Raw genomic sequence first — 24,004 nt, 5'->3', positions numbered from 1 at the left:
AGCTACCCAGGGACCAAGGATCTCAAATAACACCTGAGGGGAATAATACTTCCTCTACACTGCTTGGAGGAGGAAGATACTAATCTCATGAGATTTTCTTATTTGAAACAGCCACCTTTTCTATCTAAGTGCAAATAGTGGATCCAAGCTTCTGCAAGGGTGCACCAGCTAAATTGAAAGAAACCCTCACAAATCCATTTTTAGATGAACTTCTTAATATTCCACATATTACTACTTTTTAAACACAAATAATAACCCATATGCAAATTGAAAACCTTGGCAAAGGATAATAGGGTTTGCCCAAGGTGGCCTCAAAGCCTGTAAACAGCTTCATTTCATCACACAGTTTCCTTACAAAACAGACAGGTAACCCCTCGCCCCTGTTGCAAATGTGAAGACTGGTCTTAGCTAGAGCTGGTGATTATGGTGACATCTCCCACAAAGTCCTCCAGACTTACAGAAACCCTTGTACGAGGGTTGTTGGAGAAACCCTATATGAGGCCTAATCTAAAGTCAATACCTATGACCCCTAACCACACTGAAGGCAGCCTTGATAAGAAGCAAATGTGACTCAAGTCACTTTGATGCTCTGGAGTTTGCTGTAATTGTAAGTCTACATAGCTTTAAGATCTTAGTTGTTGCATTGGTGACATGGTAGGAATCTGAGAGAGAAAGCATCCTAAGCAATGTGTCCAGATGACTGACTTGAAAAAATATAAAGCAATAACAACCACATTTTAGAAAGTATTCCATTGTGAAGCTTCAGTGAAATATAGCAATTACATAGAATTTTCTAAGATGTGGCATACTGCCTGTCACAAAATTTCAAAAACAACAGGCGATCTGAATTTAAGTTCTATCCAATAGTATTGTTGGCCAAGTAACTTTACTCTCCAGGATCCATTTAACAATCATCCATAAAGCTCATGGATTAGGTGATTAGCCCTCATGTATTCCTTAATTCTATCATAGGAGAAAATAAAGATGTTATGTGTATGTCTCTAATAAATATAATTTCATACTATATAATAAATATGTGGGATCAAACAGACATATGATTTCAACAGACAAATATTAACTGTCAGGATACAGAGATCCTTCAGATATTTTGTCCCAACTTAGTAGCCATCTGTAGTGTTCACATCCAATGCCTCATTAGTGCCTTTCAATAATGATCAGAGGAACCTTCAGTATTAGTTCTGAACGGTAAGACTTATTTCTACAGGCAGAACCTCCAGGAAAATTATGTTAATCAAAAGTGAAAATCTTTGATCAAAATCAAATATTACCAAGTTGAAAAAATGTCTGCATTCACATTTGCCATCAGAGGCTAGGATAATTACTGACAACTGAGTTACCACTTTCCAAGTCAACTCAGTGACTATGCTTCTTGATGCTAGAAGCAACCATATCCTCCTTCAATCAAACCTGTCCCATTCCACCTCTTCTTGAGACTGTATGTGCCCACAATGAAAATGACATCAGATATCTGAAAGCAGGTATCTGCCCCCTCATTTGGAAAGGTATCAGCTCTTCTTGGCCCACGGATGTCCAGATGTCCAGATGGATACACAGACTGTCTCTCATTTCCTCTTTAAAAGAAATCAAAATGCCATTAAAGTATTCCAAGGCTAAGACTGTAACTCAAGATGAGTTCAGAAGAATCTACTCAGAAATTCATGAACTGTCAATCCTCGTATATACATAATAGATCAAAATTGATAGCAGTAATTAAATTTTAACTAGAAAAATTCCTAATGCTAGATCTCACAGTCTTTCAGATATCATATGTATGTGTTCATCATGTATTCCTAAGACAATTTTGATTGCTAAATATGTGACATCTTCCATGCCAATCATGAAGTTTCGAAAGGTGGGGAAGTCTGTGAAAATTATACCTATGACCTAATTTGTTTAAAGGACAAATATATGGTTCCTGAGAAAATTTTGATAGATCTTGTTATTCATAAGGCATCTTCATGCCCTCAGATATTCTTTGTCTGTAGCCCAACTGGGACCTGAAAAATAATACCCAAGTTTGATCTCAAGCTCACGGACTGGACAAATACATTCCCTGGGCAGAAAAACGGGCTCTGGCTTCCGACAGTCTGTGTGACTTGGAAGACTTTGAATTGGTTAGCAGGAGCTGTTATTTTGAGGCTGAAACCATTTCTGTTTCAAGCAGCATAAAGTTGTATTGCAGGAATCACAGGCATGCCAAAAGTAATTTCCAGCATTCCGAAAGATTAAGAAATTGAAAACTAAATATTTGGGGTGAATGCTATTGTATAATAAGTGTTTATCTAAAATTTTATATAAGAATATTGGTGCCAGCATGTGTTGACCTAAGATGTCTGGATTTCATACCCACTCTTCCTGTTTCCATTTAATCAAATGATATATAAAATTCTTCAGGCGAGCACACAAAGAGCTGTTTCTCTTAACTCCCTTATATACGTGTTTCTCCATCCATATTTGCAGACTCCTGGAACTGCAGAATGGACAAGAATCAGAGTGGTCATCTCCTTCTACTGCTTTGTGTATGGGGGGAAATGAAAGGGTCTGAGGGGCACAATGCCTGAAATCAGAAGTACCATTGTCCACAATCGGAATAGACTGGATCTGGATCTTCAAAACCCTGATTCTCCTCTCAGAGTTGTGGCTACAGCTGAGCAGGCTCACCTATAAATATTGACCTTTCTCTCTTTCATTGAGAAGAGGAAGAGATTGTGACTACAGAGAAACCATAAGCATGGTCTTCCCTTTGAGACCTCCCTTTGATTCCTTTCTTAGCCCCGCCCCAGAGTAATGACCCCCACCCTACTCTTCTTCCCATCAAGAGTGTTTCCTCATGTCAGCTCCCTCTAGCATGAAGAAAAACAAAGCAAGCGACAGAATCCCAGAACCACTAACCAGGAGCTTTCTTGAGCCGTGCCTCTTTCTCCAAGACTCCTGAACTCTCTGAGTTATTGTTTTAATGTAATTTTAATCACTACCGTCCCCATAAGGATTTCAAAGGAATCGCCAAGCCATTCATCTCAGGGATACAAACATCTCCAAGACATGCTCATTTATCTCAAGTCACATGTAGAAAGTTCTCTGGCAGCTGCTCAGGAGAACAAAGGTGAAACCCCCAATTAGCAATGACTTATATGTAGCTCTGCAGCCAAGAGTCACCCTGTCTTGTTAACCTCCATTGCTCCAATTTAAGCTGGAGAAGATGATACACTCAAAATTCATTTATTCCTGTTAAGGGATAATTATCTCATTTTTTGATGATGCCTCCAGCCATTGAAGAGTAATTATCCCAGGGAGAAGATTCCCTGCATTTTGGAAGAAAATACAGGAGACTATGTAACACGGATTAGGGCTCAGTTTATAACCATGGCAATTTAATAAGCCTCTCGGAGCATGAGATTCAAATTTAAGCTTCCCAACAGGCTGAGCTTTTTATGCCTTCACTGTATTCTTTAAATCTAAATGACAGCAGGGATATAGAGCAAAGGACTATGAAGGCAAATTTTGTGATATCAAAGGATAGTCTTTATTAGAAGAGACAGTTCCATAGCTTTGAGTGATGGGCAGCCTCTGAGGTAAGGTTCTATCCCACCAAGATAGAATAAGCTCAGATTTCTCCAGTCTTAATACAGGCATTACTCCCAGCTCTGTTTCCTGTGCTATTCATGTTCTTACTCATTCTCTCCTTACCCTCCTGCCACCCCCTTCCTCCCTCTCCCCCATCCCACCAGACTCCTCTCCTGCCTTGTATAGCCAAATTCTTTTAAAAATTAACATTGATCCCATCCAGTCTTCCAAATAAATATAGCATCTTGGGTTCTATACACATCATTTTATTAAAATTATATTTTCCAGGAGTAGTAACACCATCCTTGTGGCTAAATCCCACAAACATCTTTCAATCTTTCTTTTATAGAATGCAGACATCATTTATGATTTTTTTTAAAACTCTGTGTCCTTTGGACAATAGCCTTAATCACCGCCCCCCCTCAATCCTCAGTTCTATGGCCAATGAACACCCAATCCTTCCCCACATGCTTCATGAATATTGTAAAGTATCTTCCAAGAACTACAATGTGTTAGGAACATGTACATAATAATTCTGCAAAGCAGGACATATTGGTGTCCTTATTTTTGCAAAGTAAAAGACTTATCCCAGGCTCACCTTTCCCCACCTCCCACTGAGGTCTCTTTCTCAGTCCTAGTTTCAGATTTTCTCATCTGTTCTCCCTCCCCATCTATTCCTTTTCCCCTATGTTAGTCAGATTTCCTCAGTTGCTCTGAAGGGGAGAAAGAGTTAGGGGAGGATTAAAGAAGATGTAGGGGATAGAAACTAACATGGACTCCTGGGAACTCCTAGAGACTAAGCCACCAACAAAAGGGCATACATGGGCTGGTCTGTGAGCCCCCAACTACCTGCACATATGTCTGGCCTCAGTGGGAAAGGATGGGCCTAATCCTGTAGAGACTTTGATGTCCCAGAGAAAAGGAATGCAGGAGATGAGGTAGGAGATGGGGTGAGGGAGGTGGGGGATTGGGAGAAGCACTCTCTAAGATAAAACTAGGCTGTGGATTGAGGATAGGGTAGTGAAAGATGCTTTGAAGCATGCTACAAAGACCAGGGAATTTTAAATCGGGGAAGCTATCATTTCTGTTTATCTGAAATTCATCATGTTAGGTTTGTTACTATGGGGAAATAAAAGCTTATGGAGAAAAAAAGAAATCTTGAGAAATTCTCGATTATAAACCACGTGTCAATGTTGCAGAAGACTGAAAGGTTGATCTTCAAGCTAGGAGGAGACTTTGGAGTACTTACAGTGCCCTTCTGGGAAAGACCAGTGAGAAAGAAGATGGATGAGAGCCTGGTTTCCACCTGAGTTACCTTATACCCATAGTTTGTCTTTGACCCTTGTAGGTAACTCTACTCAGTCCTCTTTGGGGGATGATTTTTATTTTACCCAACCCAATGATAAATGTGTCTGTTTCCATCCATGCACATAGGTGTGCTTCAGGAGTCTCTCTCAGGTCTTTTTATTCTTCCTCATGTGCATCTCATCCAGAACCTCTCATCTCCAATCATGGCTTCATGGACATCCATGTCTGTCACACACATGCATCTCGGTCCAAAACTCATATTGGTGACTATAGCGGTTTTAATGAAAATGTCCCTCATCGGACTATGTACCTAAATGCTTGGTTCTCAGTTGGTGGTGCTGTTTGGGGAGGTTATGGAGCTAGGTGCAGCCTTGTGGAGGAAGTACGTTACTGAGGATAGGGTTTTAAGGGTTTCACGTACACCATCTCTGCTCCGTGGGTACAGTTGAGATATGATCGCTCTCTCAGCTTGCTGTTCCTGCTGTCTGCTGCTATACCTCCCCTGCCACTCCAGTCTCTCACTCTGGAACCATACACCAAAATGAACTCTTTCTTTTGTACATTGCTTTTTCCTTATATCTTGTTTTTTAATAAGATATATTCTTTATTTACATTTCAAATGTTACCACCTTTCTTGGTTTCCCCTCCCCAAAAAAACCCATATGCCTTCTCCCCTTCCTCAATCAACCCACCCCGCTTCGCTGTCCTGGTATTCCTCTGTACCACTGCATCAAGTCTTTCCAGGACCAAGGGCCTCTCCTCCCTTTGGTGTATAACAAGACCATCCTCTGCTGCTGATGTGTCTAGAGCCATGGGTAACTCCATGTGTACACTTTGGTTGATGGTTTTGTCCCTGGGAGCTCTGGGAGTACTGGGTGACTCATATTGTTGTTCCTCCTGTGGTGCTACAAACCACTTCAGTTCCTTGGGTCCTTTCTCTAGCTTGCCCATTGTGCTCCTGTTGCCCCTGTGCTCAGTTCGATGGCTGGCTGAGAGTGTCCCCCTCTGCATTTGTCATGCACTAGGAGAGGCTCCCAGGTGATAGCTATATCTGACTCCAGACAGCCAGCACTTGTGGGCACCCACAATAGAGTCTGGGTTTTGTAACTGTATATAGGATGCATCCCTGGGTGGGGTAGTCTCTGGATGGTCTTTACCTCAGACTCTGCTCAACGTTTTGTCTCTGTATCTCCTTCTGTGGGTATTTTTCCCCATTTCTACAAAGGACCCAAGGATTCATACTTTGTTCTTCCTCCTTCTTGGGCATCATTTGATATGTGGTTTGTGTCTTGGGTATTCCAAGCTTCTAGGCTAGTAACCACTTATCAATGAGTGCATACCATGAGTGTTCTTTTGTGATTGGATTACCTCACTCAGGATGATATTCTCCAGTTCCATCCATTTGTCTAAGAATTTCATGAATTCATTGTTTTTAATAGCTGAATACTACTCCATTGTGTATCTATACCACATTTTCTGTAATAAGGACACATGCTCCACTATGTTCATAGCAGCCCTATTTATAATAGCCAGAAGCTGGAAATAACCCAGATGTCCCTCAACGAAGGAATGGATACAGAAAATGTGGTATATATATATATAAAGTACTCCATTATATATATATATATATATATATATATATATATATATATATATATATGAGTACTTTTCCTTGTCTCTAAGTAAAATTCAGTTCTGATTAAAATTGAGACTTCAGCTGTTCTCATTGAAACTTCCTTCTTTCACCACTCAATTAATTCTCTTATGTTTGACTTTATATCTATATCATCCCTTCATCCATTTAAGAACATGGCTGGCAGCACCAGGATTAGACTCTGCTGATTTTGCAGCCCTGCATGAAGGTCTGTAACCCTTCCTAATAATTCTATCTATAGTCTCCAAGAATTCCTCTAACTAGACAGAAATGAATCCATGTCCCCTTATGAAACTGTAGAAGACATCCATATCCCATCGGTCAAACATACTCTCAGGGGGAAAGGGTTCCCCAAAAGAAAATCAGGGTATATCTCAAAGAAAGGAAATGAGGTTAGAGACTAAGCCAGCACAAATTATATGTATAAATAATACAAGACAGATAGATAGATGCTGGATACATGATATATAGTATTAAATGAAAACTTCAAAACAAAAGCGGAAAAACAGATGTGTAGAAAATAGAGATGACAGAAAGATACAAGGAAGTAGGTGAAAAAAATTTCTCTAACATTCTTTAGAGTTCTTGGCCTTGTCAGATTTGAGAATGCATCTTTTGAGTGCTGGTCACAAAAGAAAAAGAAAGAAAGAAAGAAAGAAAGAAAGAAAGAAAGAAAGAAAGAAAGAAAGAAAGAGAGAGAGAGAGAGAGAGAGAGAGAGAGGGAGGGAGGGAGGGAGGGAGGGAGGAAGGAAGGAAAAAGAGAGGAAGGAAGGAAATAAGGAAGGAAGGAAGGAAATAAGGAAGGAAGGAAATAAGGAAGGAAAGAAGAAAGAAAAAAGAGAGGAAGAAAGAAAGAAAGAAAGAAAGAAAGAAAGAAAGAAAGAAAGAAAGAAAGAAAGAAAGAAAGAAAGAAAGAAAGAAAGAGAAAAAGGAGGAAGGAAGAAAGAGAAAGAAAGAAGGAAGGAAGGAAAAGAGAGGAAGGAAGGAAGGAAAGAAGGAAGGAAGGAAGGAAGGAAGGAAGGAAGGAAGGAAGGAAGAAAGAAAGAAAGAAAGAAAGAAAGAAAGAAAGAAAGAAAGAAAGAAAGAAAGAAAGAAAGAAAGAAAGAAAGAGGGGGAAAGAAAGAAAAGAGAAAGAAAGAAAAGCAAGAGAGAAAGGAAGGAAGAAAAAAGAAGAAAAAAGGAGGAGCCTTGAGAAGGACATGGGACATGGCAATCAGGAAAGGATGAAGGAGAAGATGGAGTTATGAGATCCTCTTGTGATCTCTCGTGAAATCTGTTGTCTCTAAGCCTTTTCACTCTGTATTCACTCCAGCCCATGAACTTCATAAGCAATAAATACAAAAGTACATAAAGAAAAGTGCATTAACTCAGAAGTAGACAGCCCATGCAGTGTGGAGTCCTGAACATCAGCTCACATCTCAGAGTGGTCAATTAAGCAGCCTCTGAGAGAAGAGAGCCGCAAGAGGTGCTGAAGTCTGAAGGCACGGCAGCAAGCTGCACAAAGAAAGCCTGGGCTATCAACACCAAATAAAACCACTGCCAATTCCAGGGAAGTTAAGTATGTGTGTATGTCCTCAAAAACTTGGAAACTATATTGTAGGAAAATTTGGTTTTAGAGGGTAGGGGGGACAAAAGACTTAAGTTCCTTTAAGGAAAACATTTCCCAATTTGTTTTCATTTTTTGAGTTTGTTTCTTGGGCTTTCTAAGGTGTATAAAGGTAATTTTAGTAAGCTGTGATGTTTGTTATATTTCTAAGATGGTTACATATCAACTTCTAAATATGATGGATAAATCTTAGAGCAGCCATAGAAAAAAACCTGAAAAGCTACTGTGAGGAACTATATGGTGTTTTGATATTTCAAAGACATGCTGCATAGTGAAAATCAGAAAGATTTTGGTTCTTTGGTTTCTAAAACTAAACATATAATTCTTTAGGTGGAATTTTTGGAAACAATTTTTGCAAATTGTACCTCATATTATGCTCAGCATCTCATATATAAACCAAACTGACACAGTCCTCCTGTGGGAAAGAAAATATTAAGTACATTTTATAGAGTACAAAATTCTAATATTCTATTCATTTGATTGTTTATGCCATCAAAATTTTTTGTGCAAGTGACTGAGAATGCAAAAACACCTGTATAAGTCCCCAATGCACTTGAGAAAGGAGGTGTTTACACGTAGCGGGCAGTAACTGCACTGGAAAGGGTCTTATATCCGTGGGACAGAAAGGTGTGATCAATTTCACTAAAAATTCACTTTAAATATAAATCAACTCCATTTTTAATGAAACAATTTCAGTATTTCACAATTTATTATAATACTTGCTATTGATTTTTGGCAAAAAAGGGTCTATATAAAATATAATTTTAAATAGTTTCCTTTATTTCTTACTTCCTTAGAATTTTTATTAGGAAGAGCTTGGGGATTTTATGATGCCTTCCAGTCATTTATTGGTATAATCATTGGCTTTTTTCATTTCTTTTCTTAATGTAACAAATTATATTGATAAATTTCCTAAACCATTCTCATGGCCTCAGAATAAACTCTACTGTTCATGTTACATTATTCTTTTAACATAGAAGCAGAATCAACCTCTGTATACTATAGAGAGTTTTGTACCTATATCCTTATAGAAAACTATAATCTATAATTTTAATATATTAGTCATTTAACATATTGGTTATTCTAACATGGAAAGAATCAAGACAACTTAGTAGATTTTTATCTTCAGTGGCCTATAGTAAGACAAGTATATTATTAACAACTTAGAAAATTTAAAAGTTCACATATTCTTGAACAATTCACCTTCCATTTGGAATAAAAGGAAATTTTGTTCTATAGAAGGCAAGATTCTCTGAGAAATTATCTGACCATCTATGTTTCACTATCATAGGTTGCATTACCTGTGGGAAATACTGAATTGGATGCCAGTGTTGGGAGATTTAGGAGAACTTTTGGAAGAACAGACCTATTGAGGAATCAAGAAAACAGGAATCAGAGTATGGAGATAGGTCAAAGATGCAGACAGAGAAGATGGAGACAAGAAAAACTCCAACCCACCTTACCAGGTTCTCTCAATCTAAGACCAGAAGCCAACCAACCAACCAACAACAACAACAACAAAAATTTGACACCAAGTGATCTCTAAAATAAAAAGGTTTATTGAGCCATTAAAGATGGTATGAGGAAAGGCACTGACTCCTAGAATAAGTATCCATAGACACAAGAGTAGAGTAAGCTAGTAAGAGTTGGAAGGAGATCTGTCCAAGAGACCTACAAGCCGATAATGCTCTTACAATAAAATTTTTGACAAGCCATGAATTGTTTACATCAAGCCTATACTATCTATAAACAGAGGAGCAGACTAATACAATGGGAAAGCATAAATAGCATGATACTTCAAAAGTAGTCCTTACAACTTCTGGATTGTTCAGGGTCATAGTTAGATGGAAAAGTTGTAAGAGTTAGGTTTATTCAAAAGCATGAATAATTTTTTATTAGTTTTTGCCTCTAGTTGTTCTTTTCTTTTGTTCTTTTATCTCCTCTCCTTCACCTCTGCCTCTTAGGATCTCTCTCTCTCTCTCTCTCTCTCTCTCTCTCTCTCTCTCTCTCTCTCTCTCTCTCTCTCACACACACACACACACACACACACACACAATCGAACAACAGATACACGTGTAAATAGCGAAATATTGTCTTATTATAAGGGATTAGTCCATAAGCTTATAGAAGCCAAGAAGTCCTGCAGGCTTTGCTATAATCTGGAGGTCCAGGGAAATGAAGGGTGTCTGTTTTAGTAAGGGTTACTATTACTGTGTTAAAATCACCATGACCAAAAGCAATCTGGGGAGAAAGAGGTTTTGTTTTATTCGTAGTTCCATATAACAGTTCTTCATCAAAATTAATGCGAGCAGGAACTCAAAATAGGCAAGAACTTGAAAGCAGGAGCTGGAGCAGCAGCCATGGGGAAGGGTTCACTGGCTTGCTCCCCATGGTTTGCTCAGCCTTTTTTCTTTTTTTTTTCTTTTTTTTTCGATATATTTTTTATTTACATTTCAAATGATTTCCCCTTTTCTGGCTCCCCACTCCCCAAAAGTCCCATAAGCCCCCTTCCCTCCCCCTGTTCTCTCACCCAATCCTTCCCACTTCCCTGTTCTGGTTTTGCCCTATACTGCTTCACTGAGTCTTTCCAGAACAAGGGGCCACTCCTCTGTTCTTCTTGTACCTCATTTGATGTGTGGATTATGTTTTGGGTATTCCAGTTTTCCAGGCTAATATCCACTTATTAGTGAGTGCATACCATGATTGATCTTTTGAGACTGGGTTACCTCACTTAGTTTGATGTTCTCCAGCTCCACCCATTTTTCTAAGAATTTCATGAATTCATTGTTTCTAATGGCTGAATAGTATATATTCATTGTGTATATATACCATTCATTGTGTATATATACCACATTTTTTGCATCCACTCTTCTGTTGAGGGACACCTGGGTTCTTTCCAGCTTCTGGCTATTATAAATAGGGCTGCTATGAACATAGTGGAGCATATGTCTTTATTACATGCTGGAGAATCCCCTGGGTATATGCCCAGGAGTGGTATAGCAGGATCTTTCAGAAGTGACGGGCCCAGTTTTCTGAGGAACTGCCAAACTGATTTCCAGAGTGGTTGTACCAATTTGCAACCCCACCAGCAGTGGAGGAGTGTTCCTCTTTCTCCACATCCTTGCCAACACCTGCTGTCTCCTGAGTTTTTAATCTTAGCCATTCTGACTGGTGTAAGGTAAAATCTCAGGGTTGTTTTGATTTGCATTTCCCTGATGACTAATGAAGTTGAGCATTTTTTAAGGTGAGAATTCTTTGTTTAACTATCAACCCCATTTTTAATAGGGTTATTTGGTTTTCTGGGGTCTAACTTCTTGAGTTCCTTGTATATATTGGATATTAGCCCTCTATCTGATGTAGGGTTCATGAAGATCTTTTCCCAATTTGTTGATTGCTGATTTGTACTTTTGATGGTGTCCTTTGCTTTACAGAAACTTTGTAATTTTATGAGGTCCCATTTGTCAATTCTTAATATTAGAGCATACGCTATTGGTGTTCTGTTCAGGAACTTTCCCCCTGTACCGATGTCCTCAAGGGTCTTCCCCAGTTTCTTTTCTGTTAGCTTCAGAGTGTCTGGCTTTATGTGGAGGTCCTTGATCCATTTGGATTTGAGCTTAGTACAAGGAGACAAGGATGGATCAATTCACATTCTTCTGCTGACCTCCAGTTGAACCAGCACCATTTGTTGAAAAGGCTATCTTTTTTCCATTGGATGTTTTCAGCCCCTTTTTCAGGATCAAGTGGCCATAGGTGTGTGGGTTCATTTCTGGATCTTCAATCCTGTTCCATTGATCTGCCTGCCTGTCACTGTACCAATACCATGCAGTTTTTAACACTATTGCTCGGTAGTATTGCTTGAGGTCAGGGATACTGATTTCCCCAGAATCTCTTTTGTTGTTGAGAACAGTTTTAGCTATCCTGGGTTTTTTGTTATTCCAGATGAATTTGAGAATTGCTCTTTCTAACTCTATGAAGAATTGAGTTGGGATTTTGATGGGTATTGCGTTGAATTTGTATATTGATTTTGGCAAAATGGCCATTTTAACTATATTAATCCTGCCAATCCATGAGCATGGGAGGTTTTTCCATTTTTTGAAGTCTTCTTCTATTTCCTTTTTCAGAGTCTTGAAGTTCTTGTCACACAGATCTTTCACATGTTTGGTAAGAGTCACCCCAAGGTACTTTATACTGTTTGTGGCTATTGTGAAGGGTGTCATTTCCCTAATTTCTTTCTCAGCCTGCTTATCCTTTGAGTATAGGAAGGCTACTGATTTGCTTGAGTTGATTTTATAACCTGCCACTTTGCTGAAGTTGTTTATCAGCTGTAGGAGTTCTCTAGTGGATTTTTTTTTGAGTCACTTAGGTAGACTATCATATCATCTGCAAATAATGATAGTTTGACTTCTTCCTTTCCAATTTGTATCCCTTTAACGTCCTTATGTTGGCTAATCGCCCGAGCTAGTACCTCAAGTACAATATTGAAAAGATAAGGAGAAAGGGGGCAGCCTTGTCTAGTCCCTGATTTTAGTGGGATTGCTTCAAGTTTCTCTCCATTTAGTTTGATGCTGGCTACCGCTTTGCAGGACCACTAGCACAGGGATCATCCCAAACACAATGGGCTGGGCCCTTGTATCAATCACTAATTAAGAAAATGCCCTACAGGCTTACCTGAAGCCCAAGCTTATGGAAATATTTTCTCAACAGAGGTACCCTTCTCTCAAATGTCTCTAGTGTGTCAAGTAGGCATAAAACAAGCCAGCACATTATAATTTTCAGTCCTAGTCTGAAGTTCTGAGAACTGAGAATAATGCTTATATTTATTGAGCACAAGACAACATTGAAGTCTCAAATTAAGTAATCAAAAAAAAAAAAAAAGACTGAGGAAATTCTTCTCCTTCCATCTTTTTGTTCTGTCTGGGTCCCCATTGTTGCAGGGTAGAGAACCAAAAACCACTCAGCACAACCAAACTCTAAATTGAGAATCTGTGTTAAACTGGCCTTTGGCTGCCTGGAAACACTTCTCAATAATCAGCCTCAAACACATTTTGCAGGGAGATATTAAAGGAAAGGACACAGAAAACTACATTCTGGTTGGGAGTTGCCGGATCAAGTGAAGCAAGCAAACAATTTAACAGAACATGAAATTAGCTGGGGCATTTCAACCCACAGTTTCTAGAGCACATCTGGATGCTTTCCCAACAAGTGAACTTCTCATTGTGAGGTAGATAAGATGGCTCCAGGTGAGACAAGATGAAGGAAGTTTTGTCCTGTTAAACCTGGCAGCTTGCATAGTACCCACCCACTGGTAAGAACCTTCTCTTTATTCAGTATAATTGCAAACACTAATGAAATACCAGTACCCCAAGAGCTCCCAGGGACTAACCAACCAACCAAAGAGTACACACGGAGGGACCCATGGCTCCAGCTGCATATGCAGAAGAGGATGGTCTTATCAGACATCAATGAGCAGAGAGGCCCTTGGTCCTGTGAAGGCTTGATGCCCCAGTATACCGGAATGCCAGGATAGGGAAGCAGGAGTGGGAGGGTTGGCAAGCAGGAGGAGGTGGATAGGATAGGGGATTTTTTGGAGGGGAAACGAGGAAAGGGGATAACATTTGAAATGTAAATAAATATCTAATTAAAAAATAAATGCCTAATGAAACATCAAGCATTTTGTAGTTTAGTCAAATTGGCCCATAAAATCTTACAAAGGTGAAGGTAGAGAAGCGGACCTTTCTATGTTTACACCATTGATTCTGAACTGCCTTTTGACAGCCAACTAACCTCCAGAGAGCCAAGAATGGCCATAAGAGTAACTCAGTGGAGCACCATCTGCAACAGCTGAGGGGGTCTGAGTAGCAGTATCCAGGTGGCACTATTACCTGCAATGCATGTCCTTTATTTACTTGAGCTAAATTTTGAACATAGTATAGAGCAGCAATTTGCAGAGTTTCCAGGATCCCCTTATGCCCTTATGGCAACTAATTATTATTTCACAACTGTATCTGGCAAGTCCTATGCTAAGTGGTCTTTAACTTGCTGCTTTTCAAATGGAGCCACTCAAAAGCAAGTGGACAGTTTTTCCATTTGGCACGTATGTGATTTTTGGTCATCCAAAATAAGTTTTGACTCTCAGATGAGAGTTTCCTCACAGCCTAAACACAAGTGCAGCCATTGTGTTGTATTCAATTTGTTATACTCTGGTTTAACATTTTCTGCCTCCAATGGTCAAATAAGGTTCTCTGGAATTATAGAATAACACATAGTACTTTAATTCCTGAAAACACTACTTTGAAGATAAATCTTATGAAATCATTGTTAAATATAGCAAGACCATTATTTATATCTCTCTGAGATATTCATTTCTTTTATGCTCCCTGAGATAACATTTACCATGTTGTTGTGGATACAGCATTGACTAGTGAGAGGTTTGGAACTCTCCATGATGTGTTTTGCATCTAATTTTAGACCCTGATGTCACTGTGCATGGCTTTGCACCTTCCCACCCCAGTGCTGCCCCGTGCCACCTACACATGCTCTAGTTGAGCAGTTCACAAGTGTCTTCACCTGGTTGAGAAATCAAAGCTCAAAATTCTCAGTTCCTCCTTTGAGAGACATTTGCTGAGAGAGAGAGAGAAAGAGAGAGAGAGAGAGAGAGAGAGAGAGAGAGAGAGAGAGAGAGAGAGAGAGAGAGAGAGAGAAGAAAGACTTTCTTTATTAGGTACCTGCTCACTGGACCAGCAAACATAGACTCCAATAGTATTGATTAGCAGCTCTCCCAATCCCAGACCAGAGAGTAGGCTGCTGCTAGAGATACACTAGGAAAATGTTCACCAATAGTTTCCAATTCGCCAGTCTCCACATAAATACCCTCTCATTTACAGCCTGTTCTTGTCCTGTCTAGGGAATTCTGTTTTTCATGTGTCTTGGTGTTGAAGTTTTGCATCTGGCATGAAAGGACAGTTTTTCTATTTGACATGTATGTGATTTTTGGTCATCCAAAATAAGTTTTGACTCTCAGATGTGAGTTTCCTCACAGCCTAAACACGAGTTTTATAGAATTCATACTTGCTTATTTGTGGCTGTTTGTCTCTGCTTCCGGACACTTGCCTATCCCCTTTCCTCCTTGTAAGACATCTTCCTGCTTGCCTCTGCCTGAATTATGAATACAATCACTTTTATTCAGATTCACCTGAAATTCTTCACCTCAGAGGACCCTCTCCTAGGCTCGGGCTTTCCATCTGCCATGAAACTCTTTACCCCATCTGGCAATGCCAGCATCCTTTGCTGGCTAACAGTGCTTTGTGGACAGAGCTATTTTCACAGGCCATTTAATCACTGCAATATTTATGTCTCTGGGAATTTCTTTCACTCTCTGGCATGAGGTCTATTATAAAGTAGACATTTCTTCAGTTCTGTTACCTGGAGCAGTACCACACACCGTCTACTCCGGCAGACATTAATAACTTACATTCCTGCTATTTGTGGAAAGAATGAAGTGGGTGGAGGGGAGATGAGGAAATGCAAACTGGAAGGAAGCCTGCAGGTATGCCTCAGGAAGTACACAAACAGCTTTGGGGCAATCAGAACACTAAATTTGCTACTCTTAAGAGGAATGATCAAAATTAGCAGTTTTGGAAAAATAAATTTTAAGCATGTGAAAAATGTATGCTTTTGGATTTAGAATGAAATTTACCCTTTGCCATCATTTATCCTATTCTGAAAATATTCACTGATGTTCTTCATTTCTCTTTACCACCCAGCTTCTACCTTGGGGCATGTAATACTGTCCTCTCCTTTTTTTTTTATTACCCTCTTACACTTCAACCACATCTTCATCAAAAGTATCCTAAAATTTACCTTGCCTGCCAAGTTTCCCCATGATTCCCATAGTTCTATTTACACCTGACTAAATCTCCATTATAGAATGTCAGGATAGCATACACAGTAGCTTGACACTTAGCACCCTGACCAAGAAGAGAGAATTAAAACTACATCTCGTGTCCCCACCCTGTCTTGCGTGAGATTGTGATATGTATACACATGAGCAAGAGGAGAAGGATCCTCACACAAACTGAGAGCCTCAGCCAATCCTTTGCTCTTGGGTATCTTGTGAGGATGCAATCACTCTGTAGTAATCAGGGAATTGGTGCAAAGCCCTCTTTCTGCTGAAAGGACTACCCTTTCTATCTTTGCATTCTCACATTTGCTACCCTTTTATTTCCCTGTTTACTGAAGTTATTTCTACATCTTTAGAAACAGAAATGTAAATCCAGAACAAAATGAAAAAAAAATAAGTAGTCCAAACCCTTTTTTTCTGAACCATAAATCGAAATGTGTTCAAGTGACTTTAATCAAAGACCCAAAAATGTTCTGCATTGGTCACAAATTGAAAACAACATCTTACCCTTAAGTTTAATGCCGTCATATATAACAGCTGGAGCACATTCTGATACAAGTGCCGCTGGACCATTTATCTTGTGTGACCACCATATAGTATGTTTCTACTCACTAACATGGTATGTCTGTCAGTCATGCAGTGTGACCTAGAGATGCCATAAAGAGCTATATAGCCTTGTTGCTTTTCTGTCAACTTGACACAAGCTAGAGTTATCCAGGAGGATAACTCAACTGAGGTTGAGACAATGTCTCTATCAGATTTCCTGTAAGCATGTCTGTAGTATACTTTCTTAATTAATAAGTGATGTGGGTAGGCCTAGCCCATAGTGGGTGCTACCATCCCTAGGTAGGTGTTTCTGGGATGTAAAAGAAAATGGGACAAATAAGTCATGGGAAGGAAGCCATTAAACAGCAGCCCTCAGTGGATTTTGTTTCTTTCTGTTCCTGCCTCCAGGTTTCTGCCTTGAGTTCTTGCCTGACTTCCATTAATGGTAGACTGTGATGTGTAAGTGTAAGCCAAATAAACCCTTTCTTCCCCAAGTTGTTTCTAGTTAAAGTGTTTTTTTTTTTTTTTTTACAACAATAGAACTAAGACAATATAGTAAACACAGGATGTGAGGCTCCTGACAGAACAGAATAGACTCTAGCACACTGGTTTTGATCACTAAAAGTACGGTCTAAATTGATGGTGCAAATACAGAGTGGTAAATATATAAAGCAATAACATAGTAATTTATCTTATTATCAAACATTATTTTCTTTATATACCTATATGAACTATGTTTTTATAGAGCTAGCAGTGGGGTAGGGTTGTTTTATACCAGAATCACAAATATGGAAGAAATGAATCAGTTGTAGACAGAACTGTAAGATCACAAGTTGAAAAACAGCATAGGCAACTTCAAAAAACTATTATTTGGGATAGGAGGAATAGCATGTTGAGCATAAAATTAAGATAACTACAATATCCTTAGGAAACAGTAGTTTTTCACCATTATAGTCATCTTAGACCATGGTTGTATGTGTGAGCTGAGATTGACCACAACATTGATTTGTAGTGCCTTAGTACTTGATGACTAAAGTACTCATAAGAACTTCATGGAGGTGATATTAATATTCAGTTTTTACCAATAAATCATCCGTAGGTGATACAGCTAATGTAGTTGCCAACCATCAACTAATAAATACTGGAGGAGAATTTTAAAATTGAACTTTCCAATTGTCTTGCTGGTATAAAGAAGTTCTATCGCCTCCACTGCCTAGACTTGTCAAAAGTTGAGTTCACCTTCTTTATACTTCTCTATATGCACATAATTTAGAACTCCATTAATTTAAGGAAGCTTTTATATAAATGCCATTATCAATACACAAGATAAGCCTTTTAGAACCTAGCTTGAGTTTCTTTTGGTATTCATTAGAATGCTTTGAGCTAAAGCAAACAATCAGCCCAGTTCTCAAAGGCTTCAACCAAGAGGACATTTTAACAGGGCAAGATTCCAAAGACTAATAATGTGTTGAAAGATGGGTGAGATTGAATTAGTTAAAACAGTTTCCCTGCTCTGTCTATTCATTTTCTACTAAACTAGCAGGAGTGGGTGGGAGCTAGGTGGGGACTGATGTGGGTGGACTGGGGGAGTAAAATAGCTCAGGGAGACATGTTTGTTATTCTTAGTCTCTTCCTTTTCCTCAAGAATGTGTTTATGTTTAGTGTCAAAGGATGACCAAAGGGTGCCTCAACATAAATCCTCAGTCAAGGGGTCTCAGAGGAGCACACTCAATACTTCTGTTATCTTGCTGGAAGCAAATCAGCCCCAAACGCCCTGCCCTGACGCAAAAAAAGAAGCTCCCTACTTCTCCAGTTGGAATGTTTCGTGTTCTACTCCCCATGCAACATTGGAAATACTGCATCTTGTTCATAATCCATCATGTACTGATTTAGAACGTGAATAAATATCTCCAAAAGAAACTAGACTTTAAGGGAAAAAAGAGGCTTTTAAGTAGCTATGCTCCATCAGTTTTCCTACATTAACTCTATCTTCTACTGTGTCACCTCAAGATCACAAGCCAAGCAGCACATCTCTGCATGATTCCAAGCAGAGAAGACTAAAGGAAGGGAGGGAGGGTGTCCTTTTCTCTTTGCAATTTTATTAGAGCAGGAAAATCTTTTGCAGATTCTATCAAGCAAGCTTACCAGTCAGAACCAAGTCACATGAACAACTACCTGCAAAGGCTGCTGGGAAGTGAAAACATAACTAAAGAGTGCATGTCTAACTACGGAGACTAGCTCAGTCCTAGGGGCAGAGCACTTGGCCTCTCTGACTAAACTGTGGATCTGGATACAGAGGAGCAGAGTGTAAGGCTTTCCTTGCCCACTAATAGTGTCTGCTACGTGAATGCTCCATTTAGTATATTTAGCTATTTTTATTTTGCATAATTTATGCCTTGGGAGAGACACTTGTGTGTTTATATAATCTTAAATTAAGCAAAACACTTGGTCCTGTAAAATGGTTTCTCTTGATCCAACTTTACAAGGCAACCAAACTCTGTCCTTGTTTTTGTATGTTTTGTTATTTCATTTCAAATCTCTAAGAGTTCTACAATTTTATTGCCCAATCTCATGCTTTGTTGTGAGTCATTCTGCTGGTTGCCACTATTAAAGGCTGTGCAATCAATTTCCTAGCAAACATACTCAAAAACTTAAGAAAGCCCAATTCCAGATGTCACTTCTTACTCTGAGTTTTTAAGCCCAGTGATTGATGGCTCTCATGCCAAGCCTGCAGGTGACAAGTCTTCCAGGTTTCCTGCACCAGTCCAAATCATCACCAGCATGGCTGGCTGAAACTTATTCTCTCAAAGCCTATGTTTGAGGTTTTCTTCTGACAGGTAGTTTGACCTTGAGACCTTTCTTTTCCCAGACAATCAATAGTCACCCTAAGTGAATTCTCAAACACTTCTTTGCTTCTCTCCTCTTCTTTTACCTTTGAATGAATTGAAAGAAATGATTTCCATCTTCTCTGACTTTATTAATTCTTATTTCTCCCTCTGTTTTACTATTTCCCACTACCTCCTGATTATTACAGTATTTAATATCTTCCTAACTGAGAATCTTCCTTATACCAAATTCAAAATATACTGGTACTAAATCATAAAAGAAAAGAAGTTAATGGACTTCTGCAGTTATCATGTTTTGTAGCAAACATTAAACAGTCAATGTTGTTTCATTTCTTGTATGCACATCTAGGCAAGCATTTAAAGTGACTCACCATAATTATGTTATGGATACAAATGGAGGAAGGAGAAATCCTGATAACAATTTTTAAGGAATAGAGCTTGATAAACATAATTCATCATATAACTAATGATTAATAATTTAAAATGTAATGGAAATGGGGTTTGTATCAGTACCTCTGTGTAGTACACTTTTCAGACTATGGTAGATTAATGGGGACCCTCATTTCTCTCACACACTGCTTGTAATTCACTGACTTATGGTCAGGTGACCAAAGAAGCGAGGACATGGAGTCACTCAGCTCCCTGTCACTGGGCTCAGTCCACTGAAGGATGGGGCACCAGTTCTTCAACCAAATGCTGATGTGCTTTGATACATATTTACAGTCAAATACTTTTAAAAGTAGAGAATGGATGAATGTGGGAAGATGGGTGGCAATTTTTGCTGCATGACAAATCACTAAAATTGTGGACAGAGCTCCTTTGAATGATTTGTTTATGTTTATTTATGTACATGGGTGTTTTATCTGCATGTATGTATGTGCACTTCTTGCCTGTGTGGCACCAATGGAGGCCAGAAGAGGGCATCAGATCCCCTGGAACTGGAGTTCTGATGGCTGTAAGCCTTTGTGTGGATGCTGAAACCAAACCCAGATTTTCTGCGAAAGCATTAAGTGTTCTTAACTGCTGAGCCATCTCTCCAGCCCCACAAAATTTATTTTAAATGTTAGTTTAATATCATTTAACTCATGGCATGCACCTTTCCAGTTGATATCTGCTTTATAGGCCAATACAACTAAAAATCAAAACAAAATAAAATAAAACTAAACATTTTACTCTTAATGTGTATTAATAACAGAAATCTAGAAATAGAGATAGAGATAGAGATAGAGACAGATATCACATTTATCAGTAAGACTGTGAGATTTAAATTTCTTAATGGACACTTTTAAGAAAATCCATCTCAAACAGCTCTCTGCCTAGCCCTAGAGTCTTTGCAGGAGTGGCTACTGTGTCACATGTCTGTCAGTTGGTGGCAGAGAGAAGAGAGGCTTTGTATATGCTCAGTGCCCTGACCTATGGATATTTGAATGATTAGTAGCTTAACACTCCCTGAAAAAAAAAATTGACCCAGAAAGCACCACCAGTCTGGTGCCAGAGGACCTGGACAGGGAGCTAGCCTGAGACAACCACTATTCTGGTGCAAGGTAGGCCTGGTCAGGTTCCCAGGAAGCAAGCCTAAGACTAGAAGAACCCCACCTGAGACTGCAGACCCATGGCAAAAGTAAACCCAAGACTGATGGCCACTCAGTTGGGCTGGAAGAGAAGTGAGCCTGAGACACCCACCAGACTGGCACCCTTGAGCTAGGACAGGGAGCTACCCTAAGATGAACACCCGTCCAGCACCTCCCAGGCCTTGGAGAGGCAAACCATGCTCAACATGCCCCCTGCTTGGTGCCATAATGCATGAGAGGGACATAGCATTTCCGTGATCACTCCCAAAATGACTCCAGACATTCAGAGACCCCAGGCATCACTAAAGGGAGCAAGTAAGTGATAGAGAAATGGAAGAAAAAGAAAAACAGAAGGATGTGCGCACAAAGAAGAGAGACAGAACTAGACATTCGAGGGTAATGAGGAACAGCCTGAAATGAGTAGATGGTCGTGCCACCTAGAACCAAGGTGGAGTTCATTGCCTGTGCTGACACTCGGGGCCATGTCTGGGTCTGGGATCCTGCAGCAGCAAGGGTCTGTTCCCACCAAAAGCCAGGTGGATGTCCTTGGTCTGGGCTGCCATGGGAGACATATTGATGTCTGAGGGCTGTGCAGAACTGTCCCCATCCCTCATGTGGGTATCATGGGAAAATTGGCCCTATTGGCTGACCCAACCCCTAACCAGCTGCAATATTTGGGAGATTGGCCCCTCACATTGCGCCAGCTGTGGGTAAGCCTCTCCAAAGATGCAAATGTAGGAGATATGGTCCTACATTTAGTAGTGTGAATGAAAGATACCCCCTAACACACACACACACACACACACACACACACACACTCACCTGAAGCAGTTGGGAAGCATAGCCCTGGGGTCATGAGAGCAGGAGAGCTGATCCTGCCCTTCACCAGCTGCAACATGTGGGCTGCCAGACTCTGCACCTCAGCTGGAACAGCACAGTACAGCTAACCTGGGCTGTAGGGGTTGCATAAGAGTTGGCCCAGAGGCCATGAGCATGAAAGAGTCAGCCCTGCCTCTTGTCTGCTGTGAGGTGACAGTGGTAAGGGGGCAATCCCCTCCCTTCCCTTTTGCCCTTACCACAGGAGGTAGGCTGGAGAGTTAGCCCTGATGGGTCATGAGAGCAGGAGAGCTAGCACTGCCCCTCACATGCTTCAGCACTCAGGAGAACAGGCTCTGTACCTCACCCGGGCAGCCCAGTAGAGCTGACCCTAATGGTGGGTGCTGTGCGAGAGTTGGGCACTAGCTCTTGTTTGCCATGGGCCAGAATGGGATAGGGAGAGATGTCCTCCCTTTGCCCTCACTCCTTGGACCTCTGGCAGGCAGGGGCTGGGCCTAGGTCATGAGAGCAGGAAAATTGTCCCTGCTCCACACCTGCTGCAGCACTCGAGAGAGCAGGTCCTGCACCTCACCTGAACAGCAGTATAGAGCAGATCATGATTGCAAGGGCTTCAAGGCAGCAATCTCCAAATGCATGAGAGTGGGAGACTGGGCTGACCAGTTCAGATACCTCTCAGGCACAGATTCCGGGCATTGAACTGGCCCATCCCAATATCTACCCCATCAATCAAGTGCTGGAATTTGAGAAGGGGCTACTTCTTCAGATTCAAAACTACAGGATCTCTGTGACACAGGGAAGCAACAGGATATCCAAGAGGAGTCCCAGTGAGGCTCCAGTATTAAGACTGTAGCAGAAACCAGAGATCTCATACCAGACTGATGGGTCATTGCAATGAACATTTTCAAGCAAAGAAGTGTAGACAAAGGGGTACACTGTGGGGCACACTGTGACACACTACAGCTTCCACAATGAGATTTTGTTTTATCTGTGATGGGGGAGATTGCAAGAGTGCGGGGCAGATATAAGGGAAGGGAGAGATGCCTGGGACTGGAGTGCATGATGTGAAGTTCAAAATGAACCAATAAAAAGTTTAAAAAGAAGAAAATAAAACTCCCTGACAGGGAAAAGTTCACATGTCCCCACCATTCATGAAGACGGGTGGTCAACAAATGCTGAAAGAGGGAGAATCAGTTTCCTCCAGGGAAAATCTCCCACATAGGTGGTCTAATCCTGAGTGGTCATCTCAGGACATAGGAACATATGAGCAATGCAAAATAGACTCAGTAGGGTGTGTGTGTGTATTTGTGTGTGTGTGTCTGTGTGTCTGTGTGTGTGTGTGTGTGTCTGTGCACGTGCATATGCATGTGCACCCTAGTTAGGTTTCTGTTGCTGTCATAAAGACCATGACCTGAAAGTGGAAAAGATTTTTTCATCTTAAACCTCCAGGTGACAGTTCATTGCTGAAGGAAATCAGGGCAAGAAATCAAAACAAGAACTGAAGCAGATGCCACAGGAACGCTGCTTACCGGCTTGCTCAGTTTGCTTTCCTGTACTTCCCAGGACCACTTTCCAAGATAGCATTGTTCTCTGTGAGCTAGGCCCTCCCATCTCAATCATTAATCAAGATGTCCTGCAGGCTTGCCTACAGACTAATTTGACAGAGACATTTTCTCAGCTGAAGTCTGTTTTCTAAGATAGCTCAAGCTTGTGTCATATAGGCAAAGGAATACACACATACACACATACATATGTATAAACATACACACCATACATACTTACGTATTACATATATGATCGTGAATTGGAAAGGGAGGCTATGGGAGGAGAAAAGGGTGAAAATGATACAGATGCTATTATGCGCGTGTATTAATTTCTCAAAAAAACACTGTTTTAAAAAAGGCTCCTAGGGTACCAGTAAAAGAGACACTGGAGCAATAACTGAGAAGCATTTTCCAACATGACACAAGAATTTCAGAACATACCTCAAGATTGGACAAGAAATCATCTTTTCAATATTTCTCAGTCCATACAGTATAATACATAGGAAGGACATATAATTTCCAACTGGGCAATATGCAGGCCAATCATTCCCTCAATGATTACTTTTCAGTACATATTATATGTTAAACAAAAACCTGGTAATGTCTGAGA

General features: G+C 40.2%; 1 non-coding gene across 1 annotated transcript; it reads left to right on the top strand.

Moving 5' to 3' along the window:
• The first annotated feature begins 20,760 nt into the window (after nucleotides 1-20,760).
• LOC127676565 (small nucleolar RNA SNORA17) lies at nucleotides 20,761-20,892 on the top strand. Its single transcript, XR_007976034.1, has one exon. It is a non-coding gene; the product is annotated as a small nucleolar RNA SNORA17 (small nucleolar RNA).
• The last annotated feature ends 3,112 nt before the right edge of the window (nucleotides 20,893-24,004 follow it).

Source organism: Apodemus sylvaticus, chromosome 1, assembly GCF_947179515.1.
Source record: "Apodemus sylvaticus chromosome 1, mApoSyl1.1, whole genome shotgun sequence".
Taxonomy (NCBI): Eukaryota; Metazoa; Chordata; class Mammalia; order Rodentia; family Muridae; genus Apodemus; species Apodemus sylvaticus.
Note: the sequence above shows the minus strand (reverse complement) of the source record. Positions and strands in the feature narration are given on the sequence as shown.